Source organism: Pinus tabuliformis, chromosome 4_2, assembly GCF_031772625.1.
Source record: "Pinus tabuliformis cultivar Carrire ecotype Pingquan chromosome 4_2, CPIR1, whole genome shotgun sequence".
NCBI lineage: Eukaryota > Viridiplantae > Streptophyta > Pinopsida > Pinales > Pinaceae > Pinus > Pinus tabuliformis.
The window spans coordinates 1,037,374,801-1,037,385,255 of NC_142304.1; the positions used below are offsets into that span (position 1 = coordinate 1,037,374,801).

Genomic DNA, 10,455 nt, shown 5'->3' on the forward strand with positions numbered 1-10,455 from the left:
GAACTTGGTTGCTTTGTCCACATCACTGTTTCCATCAACTGCTATGTCTTTAATAAAGACAAAATCCAAGGGAGACTTTGGTACAAAACCAAAACAAGTCTCAAAAGGAGATCTATGAGTAGAAGAGTGCTTAGCACGGTTGTAAGCATGTTGCACATAACACAAATGTTCATCCCAAAGCTTGGGATGCTTGCTGCAATAGCCTTTGAGCAACTGGATCATTGTCCTGTTGACTGCCTCTATTTGACCATCTGTTTGTGGATGAAATGTTGTGCTCTTCTTCAATCTAGTGTCCATAAACTCCCATAGAATTTACCAAAACTTCCCAACAAATCAGGAATCTCGATCAGATACAATAGAAGTGGGTAACCTAAAATGAACTCACACATGCTAAAAGAACAACTTCGTTGTTTGTTCAGCTGTAACCTGCTTGTTACAAGGTATCAAGATACACATTTTTCTGAACCTATCCACAATAACATATAAATAATCATGACCTTTTCTAGATTTTGGCAATCCCCCAACAAAGTCTATGGAAACACTTTCCAAAGGAAAAGAAGGAACTGGAAGTGGGGTGTACAAGCCTAGTTTTCTATTACTGGGTTTGATTTTAGCACACATAGTACACCCTTTAATATATCTAGAAACTGTTTCATGCATTCTTGGCCAATGACAGAACCTTTGCAACTGTGAAACTGTTTTACTTACACCAAAATGACCTGATATAAGAGAAGTATGTGCTTCTCGGATTATGTTAACTCTTTCAATTTGTGGAATGCATAGCTTTCCCAAATGATACAAGAGTTGGTCCTTAACATAATAATCCAATTCTTCTACTTGTTTTCCATGACTTAATGTTGCATATACATCTTTAAAATCTACATCTTGAGCATATTGTTCGATGTAGCTTTCATGCATTACTAAGTTATGCTTAAGTATAGTAGATGCATTTATGATTGGTCTGGATAACATAGCTGCAACCTTATTGTGTATTCCTTTCTTATATCTAATGACAAGATGAAATTGTTGTAGGAAACCCATCCACCTATAATGTCTTGATTGCTGCAATTTAGTTTGTGAGTGCAAATATTGAAGTGGTTGATGATCTGTATTTATAATTGTTTCTTTTCCCATTAGGTAATGTTTCCACTTTTTCACATTCTGCACTAATGCATACAATTATTTATCATATGTGGGATAACTAACTACTACAGAATTAAATGTCTCAGAATGATAGCATATGGGTTTACCATGTTGCATCAACATTGCTCCCATGGCATAGTCACTGGAATCTGTTTCAATCTCAAATGGTCATTGAAGATTTGGCAGTGCTAGTACTGGTGTTGTACTAATTTTTTCTTTTAAGGTGTCGAAGGCTTTTTGCTGTTTGCCTCCCCACTGAAACACCTTGTTCAATCCTGTCAAAGCATGTAAGGGAGCTGCAATCAAGGAAAAGTTAGCAATAAAATTTCTCTAATATTGTGCTGCTCCTAGGAAACTCCTAACTTATGTAGTAGATTTGGGTTTAGGCCAGTTCACAATGACTTCAACCTTAGAGGGATTTATCTTCAATTCACCACCCCCTACAATATGACCCAAAAAATTTAAAGATGTTTTTCCAAATTCACATTTTGATAACTTCACATAGAGATTTTCTCTTTTCAAAACATCTAAAGTCTGCTTTACATGCTTCAAATGTTCTTCCCATGTTTTGCTAAAAACAAGAATGTCATTTAAATATACAATTACAAAATCATCAAAAAAAAGGTCTGAGTACATCATTCATAACTCTCATGAAAGTGGCAGGAGCATTAGTTAAGCCAAAAGGCATAACCAGCCATTCATACAACCCTTGCTTTGTCTTGAAAGCAATCTTACATGCATCTTGTTCTGCAACTTTGACCTGATGATAGCCACTATGCAAGTCTAACTTGGAAAAGTAAACTGCTTCTTTCAACTGATCTAATAGATCATCAAAGCGAGGAAGAGGATAACGTTTTTTTATTGTTATTTTATTCAGTGCTCTGTAATCAATGCACATTCTCCACGAACCATATTTCTTTCTCACCAGTACGATTGGAGATCCACAAGGTGATGTGCTTGGTCTTATGAACCCTTTATCAAGCAACTCTTGTACCTGCTTCATGATCTCTGCATTCTCTAAAGCAGATAACCTTTTATATCTGTGGCTGCGACTATTGTTTCATCACCTGAGTCTGACCCCAAGTCTTTCTGAATAGTAGCAACAGTCTTCTTCTTCTTACCACCAAACTTCTTAGGTTTCAGCTCTGAATGCAAAGACCAGTAGTGTTCATCATCGTGTCCATCCTTCTTGTAGTGAGTGCATGAAGGTTTGTCTTTCTGTACAGCGTTTGTCTTCCTCTCCTTCCATTTCAGCTTCTTCTTTTCCTTGTTCTTGCTTGCAGAGGGTTTTGATGATCCCCCAATCTCTGGGTTCACATTCTTGCCTCTAGCCTCTAAATGTGTAGCCTGAACTGATACATCATTTAGGCTAGTGGGGTTAAACATGAGAATGGTGTGCTTCAAATAGCTATGTAGACCACCTATATACTTCAACAAAGTTTCAGGCGAGTCTAGAGATATGCCTAGAGTTAAAGCTCTTTTTCTAAATTCCTGGGTATAACTTTGTACACTTTGGCCCTTTAATTGGCGAAGAGTTTTCCAACTCATCATTGCTTGCTGCATATAAGCTAGTGGATAGAATTTTTTTTTAATGGCAGAAACAAATTCATTCCAGGTAGAAAGAATTTTACCATGTCTCTTCAGATCAGCTTGTGTCTTGCCTTCCCACCACACTAGTGCAGTTCCTCCAAGGCGAAGGCTAGCCAACTGAATCTTTCTCCTTTCTGAATCAATGTTCTGCACCCTGCAATATACATCAATCTGTCTAATCCAGTTATCTAGATTTTCTGCATTTAATTCTCCATCATAGATTGGAAAATCAAACTTTACATCTAATTTAATCAAAGATTTTTTCTTCTTTTTCTTTTCAGGGCTAGGAGATGAGGATGATGGAGGTGATGGTGGAGGAGATGATGGAGGAGGATTTTCCCCTTCTCCTTTGCCCTCTAGGGCATCTAGAGAAGGTTCCTCTGCTCCTTTGTCTTGTTTGGGTGTTGAAGTGCTTTCACCTCGACCCTTCTTAAATTCTTGATACATCTCTTCCACCATGGCTCACATGGCCATAAAGTTGTCCATGAACTGAGATTCTGATTCCAATGGGACTTCTCTGGCCATTCTCCTCTGAGAATAGACTCTTCCAATCTCTGGATTAGTCTCAACAAGTTCTCCTTCTCCTAGTTGGAGCTTTGACCTAGTTAGCATTCAAAAGTCTAGCACAAGCTTGTCTAACCTTAGCAAACCTAAAGCTCTGATACCACTTGATCTGAAAATGAGATCTTAGACTAATATTAAGGTATTATAGGCTCATGTGTAGGATTTGCCTATATTACTTAGTGCAACGGATCGAAAAGATTATGAATAATATAGACAATGAAGCAGTTATAAAAACATAACAGATACACACATAATAGATCAAATAATCAAGGAGTTCACCCAAAACTCATGGGCTATGCCTCTTGGTCCAGCCTTTAGTGGTGACCTCTCTATTATGTCTTAAAGAGTAGAGTTTTTACAAGTGTGATCTAAAATTGAGTCTCAACACAACAAGAATAAAACAACAGGGCTTTACTTGGATCCCTCAAGTCTTTTTTAGTACATAGACTCTCCCTCTCACTCTCTGTCTCAGCACTACTTGCTCCTGTCTCTGTCATTCAGTGGCTTTTAAACCAATCGGCGCCTATCTGTTCGTCTTCCCTTTTGGGATCTCTAGCTTCCGGTCTCTGTCCGCTCAAATCCCCTCTGAGCATTAAACAATCATTATTAAATGCCTTCAGGGATGCTAGCCACCTGTTTTGTAATGGAAGGGACCATCGGTGCATTAGAAATCCCAAAATAGTCGTTCTTTGTTTACATAGAGAAATACACAGAAACACTGTCAAAATCCACCCAAACGCCTTCTATCGGACTTGAAATATTATCAATTCCACCTTATAATCCTTTCGGATCCATCTTTGGGTGCTATCGCAAGTCCACCGTTGATCTATATGATCGTGGATCCAATGGTTGCTATTCATTTCGGGCGGCTTATGTGCCTGAATATTACCCACCCGAAAAGGCAGTTTTCTCTCTCCAGTGCCGAGCCACGTGGCAACCAGTGTATGGGCTCGGGCGGAGCCCATCCAATACCGCCTACCGCCTGAGGCCCGCTTGAAATCCCGCTCATTACGGAACTCAAAATATATATCGCTACATGTATATACCCTTTTGGGTCCATTTTATCGCTCCATTCACATTTCCTTTGTTTTTCGTTTATTTAACGAAAACACGAATTTACATAGAAAAACCCTTTCCTTACGGAACTAAAAATATATATATTTGTACCCATGAGACCCATTAGGTTTGGCTTTATCTCAAGTCGCATGTGTATTGGCCCCACTCCTCTGTATTGTTGCAATGCGATTTTGTGATGCGGCATATCGCAATCGCATATCGCATAATCCTTGGGCCCCCAGTAGTCCTTCTGTGTGTGTATTAGCGATGCGATAGCGCGAGTGGATCTGGACCGTTCATCTGCACGCATAGATCAATGACCTTCGTTTAATCACAATTCCCCATAAGGCCGCTTTCGATGGACTCCGCCTGCCATCTCCGACTTCGATACGCCGATTAGTTCTGGACCGTTGATCAGCCAGATCCGACGGCTCCTGTGCAAAGTTGCTTAAGCCTCCGATAGACTCTATTTTCACCATTTCTTCTTGTTTTTTCTCTCCCAATAGTGTTTTTTGCCATTTTCAAAGGTTCATCCTTTGCGATAGTTTTTTATTTTTGAAAACTTAGAGGGTTTTTTTTTTTATCCATTTTGGATCATCTATGACTCCTTTTTATATGATTCTTTATTACAATACCATGGTCTCGAACCATGGGCCGGTCACAAAAAAACTTGACTCTTAACAAACTAAGGGGCTTTGACCTTCTAAAATCCCCTTTGACTCCTATCAATCTGTGCTACTCACACTCCGCTCCTCAAAATGCGGAGACATTAAAATAATTGACAAAACTTTAAAAAATGTGACCCCAGGAGACCCCGTTCGAATAGGCCCCCAACACAAAGTCGTGACTCGTCCCGAGTCACTCTGCTGGCATTGCCTCAATCTTTGCTTATAGACTACTGAATTCAATCTTCAAGGCTTGAAGATCTTTTTTTCCCTGCACAGCGGCATGTTGAACCTCTTCAACCAATTTCTCTGGTTGGACCTTCAACTGCAAGGCCCATGGTTCTCTGCGTCTGCTATAGAGCCTTCAACTTACTTTGAATGGTCTGTGTCAACTAGCTTGCCTCATCAGCCTAAGGCTACGTTCTTGAGGACATAATCGAGGCCTTCCGACACATCTCATCAATCTCGGTCTCGATGAAATTATCTTCTTGAAGTCAAGTGAACCTTTTCACAGGTGCTAAGGTCCACGTTGTCACTCTGATCTCATCAAATTGCAGTTGTTTCTCACGTATGTCTTCTTCAATCTTTTACAAGTGTGGATCCTCTTGCAGCGAGGTCAACATCTCCATCGTTTGCTCAAACAATTGGCTCCAGTCCGTGACTGAAACTTCCAGAGTAGCCATATATTCTTTAATAGTAGCCTCACACTACTCTCTGACTTCCGGAGGAGTGGTTGGTTGCAGCTTAAGTTGAAGCTCTGATATCTGTAGTTGCAGCTCAAAGCGGACCTTTCTAATTTCCTCCTTTGACTCCTTCACCGCAACAACTAACTTCTTAATTTTCTCTGCAAAGGCTACTTTTTCTACAATTTGGAGCTCATGAATCTCACTGAAGACTTGTGCTATTGCTGTTGACTTCATGCAATGACCTCTTCTCATTATTTGAGCACCTGCCCCTTTTCCTCGAACATTTGTTGGTTTTTAGTCTTGACTTCATTGATAACTAGTAATACCCGTTGTTCTTGGACCCTGAGCTCATCGAATACTCCTTGATGTAGCTCATGCAATGACTGAAAGGGGAGCGTTGCAAGTTTTAGGCTCAAATTCTTCATATGCAATAGGTGCACCCTATCCTCTAAAGTCTCAACGTGAAATGATCCCTCTGGTAACGACATTGCGCAGAGGTATGTGGTGACATTTTTTGTTGAGGTTGTCACGCTCACTTACTTCAGGATCGCTTGTCCCACGCTCGTCTGGATCACCCTTGTCTGGACCTGCAATTCCTTCAGACCCTATTGTACTTTGTCCAATACCTAATGGCACTGGTCCTTGGTGTGTCCCACAAAAGCATCTACGTAGTTCTCACCCTGATAAGGCAAAAATTTAATTCTATGGATTAGTGTGTCATCAATTGGAATGGGCCCTCCTAGCCAGAGGCACCCATCATAAACCAACACCAACAATTGGTGCACACAAATAGTATTAATGATGCTTCGGCTAAAGTGTGGCACCCACAACATGTTAATCAATATCACGTGCTCAATTGTGGTCGCCCACTTCATTGGCTCAAGCCGTGTAACAGTTGACTCCTTCTGCCACTCAGGTAAATTTTCCTCCCACCCAAGTCCTTGCTTTGAAAACTTCTCTCGTGTCTCTTTCCAATCCCCTCCATACATGCAGCAATCATCTTAGCATAAACTAAAGCGCAAAATATCAAGGAAATTTCTCTAGAAGTAGAGTGTTCGAATGTGGAGCGGGATGTTGTATTTATAGCCCATTTTGAATTCCAATCCATCTATTCCCTCCAAATCCCATTCATTAATTCTCTTTTGGTGGCATATTTCCAAATATATCCTCCTTAAATGCTCCCCCCCACCCTACTCCCTTTAATGGAAAAATAGCCATCCAATCATCTATAGTGTTGTCAATGGTTACTTTTTGGCCAGGCTGTGCAAGACCCACCATGCTAGCACAACTCCTTCATCACAACTCCATTCTGTGCCTTTATGCTAATCATCGTGCAACCCTCTCACTTCGCCAAACTATCCTTCTAGAAGCGTAGTTTATAGTACTGCACTTACTTGCAATTTCCTAAATTACTAAGACTATCCTGCATTCGTATAGTCATTGCGCGGGGTCTGGATCACTCCTGTACAACTTCAGCTGGCTCCCATTGATTATTCTTAGAAATAGCTCCCTGTTCAGCTTTGTTAGCTTAACTTCACCTCCATCTATAATTTCCTTAACGACCTATGGTCCCAACCAATGCATTTGGAACTTTCCTGGAAACTTCATAAACTTGCTATCATACAACAATACTAAATCTCCACTTTTAAAGGTGTATTGCTTAATGTAGTGATCATGCCATGCCTTTTCTCGAGCCTTCTACACCTGTTGATAAAAACCTGCCAAAAAGCGTTATTCTTCTAACTCAACTATCTGCACGAGGCGTTCCTCCATGATATCCTGATCGGCCATCTTTGTTACTACAATAATCCGCAAACTAGGCACGATGTACTCCATTGGCATTACTGCCTCTTGTCCATAAACCAGCCTAAATGGTGTCTGTCTAGTCAACTTCTTACAGGTAGTTCTATACGCCCAAAGAACAGCTGGTATGCACACATCCCAATCATTCCTATTCGCATTACAGCTCTTTGTCAAAGCTTTCTCCAGGATTTTATTAAAGGTTACAACTGTGCCATTTGCTTGAGGATGATATGGTGTGCTTTTCTGATGGTACATCTGAATTTCCTCAAGCAAAGCAGCAATCGTTTCATTAAGGAAATGTGAACCCCTATCGCTCATCAATATCTTATGATAGCCAAACCTAGACAAAATGTATTCAAATATAAACTTCACAATTGCAGTCATGTTGTAATCCTTCATGGGTTGTGCCTCATCCCACCTAGTCAAGTATTTTGTTTCTGCGATGATGTATTGTGCCCTTGTCTTCTTTCCTAGTGGTTGAATAGGTCCTTCGAAATCTATTGCCCATTTATCGAATGCCTGTAGCAATACTTGTGGGTTCAGAGGCAATGCATCCCTTCAATATGGCCTCCCAGTCCTCTGACAGACATCACACGCTCTACAATATTCCTTAGAATCCTTGTGCACAGTTGGCCACCATAGCCTAGCTCGTAGGATCTTCTGCGCAATTGCTCTTCCTGCATAATGTCCTCCAACAACTCCTCCATGTGCTTCAGTGAGGATACTTTATCATTCATAATCTGGGACATACCTACGCAGAACTTCATCTAAGCCCATTTTATACAAGTTCCCTGCCATGACAGAAAAATTTGCAGCCTTGACCACCAATTATTTTTTCTTCTATGTCGTATATCCTTCAGGAGTTGTACCTGTAGACAAGAATTGGATTATATCTACAAAGTGTTCATCTACAATGTGTACAACAAAGAGTTGTACATCAGGCAAGCCTTCCTCAATACTTGTAGGTTCTTCGCCATTCTCAATCCACAAGAGGTGATCCGGTCCAGAATTTAATCTCCCTGGCTTCACAACTACCTCAAATTTGTACTCCTGAAATAATAGTAACCACCTACAAATCGCTCCCCCCCAATACAGGCTTGTTGACCAGGTACTTCAAAGCAGAATGGTCGATGTACATTTTGAAGTGCGCACCCAACAAATAATGCCTGAACTTCTGGAGTGCATATACCATCACCAACCCTTCACGCTCCATGGTTGAGTAATTCTTCTCCACCTTAGACAATTTTCTACTTGAAAATGCAATCGGTTGGCCTATATCTCCAGCGCCTGGTTGGGTTAACACTACTCCTAATGTTATGCAGATGCATCTACATGTACATGGAATTCTTTCTTCCAATCGGGAACACTAGAATAGGTGCAGTAACCATTTTTTCCTTCAACACATCCAAGATTTTATGGAAATCATCATCCCAGCAAAAGTCACATCCTTCTTCAATAATTTTTCCATGGGCACAATGACCTGTGCATATGCCTTGATGTAATTTCTATAGTATCATGTATGGCCCAATATTGTGCACAACTGTTTTACATTCCATGGAGGCTCCATATTGATAATCAATGCAATCTTAGCAGGGTCCAGCATCAACCCTTGTTTACAAACAACATGGCCCAAAAGTATCCCATATGGTATGAAAAATATGCACTTCTTCAGATTAAGGGATATATGATACTTCCTACAAGTATCCAGGATTAGGCGAAGACTTGCAACATGCTTTTTCACTAATCCAAACATAGTCCAATCATCAAAGTAAACCTCCAAAAACCTATGAATAAATTATTTAATGGCTGCGACCTCAACCCTAGAAAAGATCGCAAGGGCATTCTTAAGTCCAAAGGGCATAACTGTATACTGAAAACAACCCCATTTTGTAGCAAAGGTAGTCTTACTTCGATCTTCTGGCATGATCTTGATCTGGTGATATCCTGAGAACCCATCTGTAAAAGAGTAGGCTTATTGACCTCCAACATTTTCCAAGACTTCATCTGTGAATCGCGTAGGGAATGGATCATGTACACGGGCATCATTTAACTTCCTTAGATCTACGTAGATTTAGATTTCGCCCTTTGTCTTCTTCTCCTAAACAACCATAGGACTAACCCAGTCGGATTCCTCTACAAGCTCAATAATCCCTGTTGCAAGCATCTTATCCAGTTCTTCACGCACTTTTTCTTTGTACTTAGGATTCAACCGGTACAGGCACTGCTTTATTGGCTTCACATCTTTCTTCAGATTGATCTTCATAACACCTAGATCACCTACTATTCCATTCATATCAGAGAAATTTGTTGGAAAAAAGTCCTGATATTCCCATAGTAACTCCGCAACTTTTTCAACTGTGTCCTCATCCTAGTAATCACCTATATTTGCAAACTTTGGTTGTGCGTCTGACCCAATGTTCACTTACTTGGTTTTCAATGGTTTTGAGATGTCATGAACTTCTGCCTTAGGTTTGGCAACTTCAAGTTGTTCCTCTGACTTATGGATACTGATATTCCTAGGATCTTCCTCGCCTTCTTCTGTGGTAACATTGTAGCACTCTAAAGCATGGCGTAGCTGCATACTCCAGTATGGTTGTACCCATGTGACGGGATCTCCAGGTGTTCTGAATATCACAACCTTGATTTCCTATAACGCTTCATCAATACATTTGAATCCATCCTCAAAACTGAACGTTAACAAAAATCTTTCCTTCATAACATCCCACTTTGTGGTTCCATGTCATAGCTATGTTTCTAAGTACTAGTTCGTCGAAATAGTATCCAAAGTGTGGCAGAATATGTGCACCCATTCGGGTTGTGGTTCCTCTCCCCATGCTTTCATCCAAGGAGCCAGATGCTTGTGCAAATCATCCTTACCTGTATATTTTTCAGTAATGCGGGTATTAGAATATTCAAACTGAAACTTCATCATCCTTCGATACTCCTTT

At 40.5% G+C, this 10,455-nt stretch overlaps 1 pseudogene; it reads right to left on the reverse strand.

Moving 5' to 3' along the window:
* Positions 1–4,832, reverse strand: part of LOC149173158 (alanine--glyoxylate aminotransferase 2 homolog 1, mitochondrial pseudogene) — a 36,072-nt pseudogene extending 31,240 nt beyond the window's left edge.
* Between the last annotated feature and the right edge of the window lie 5,623 nt (positions 4,833–10,455).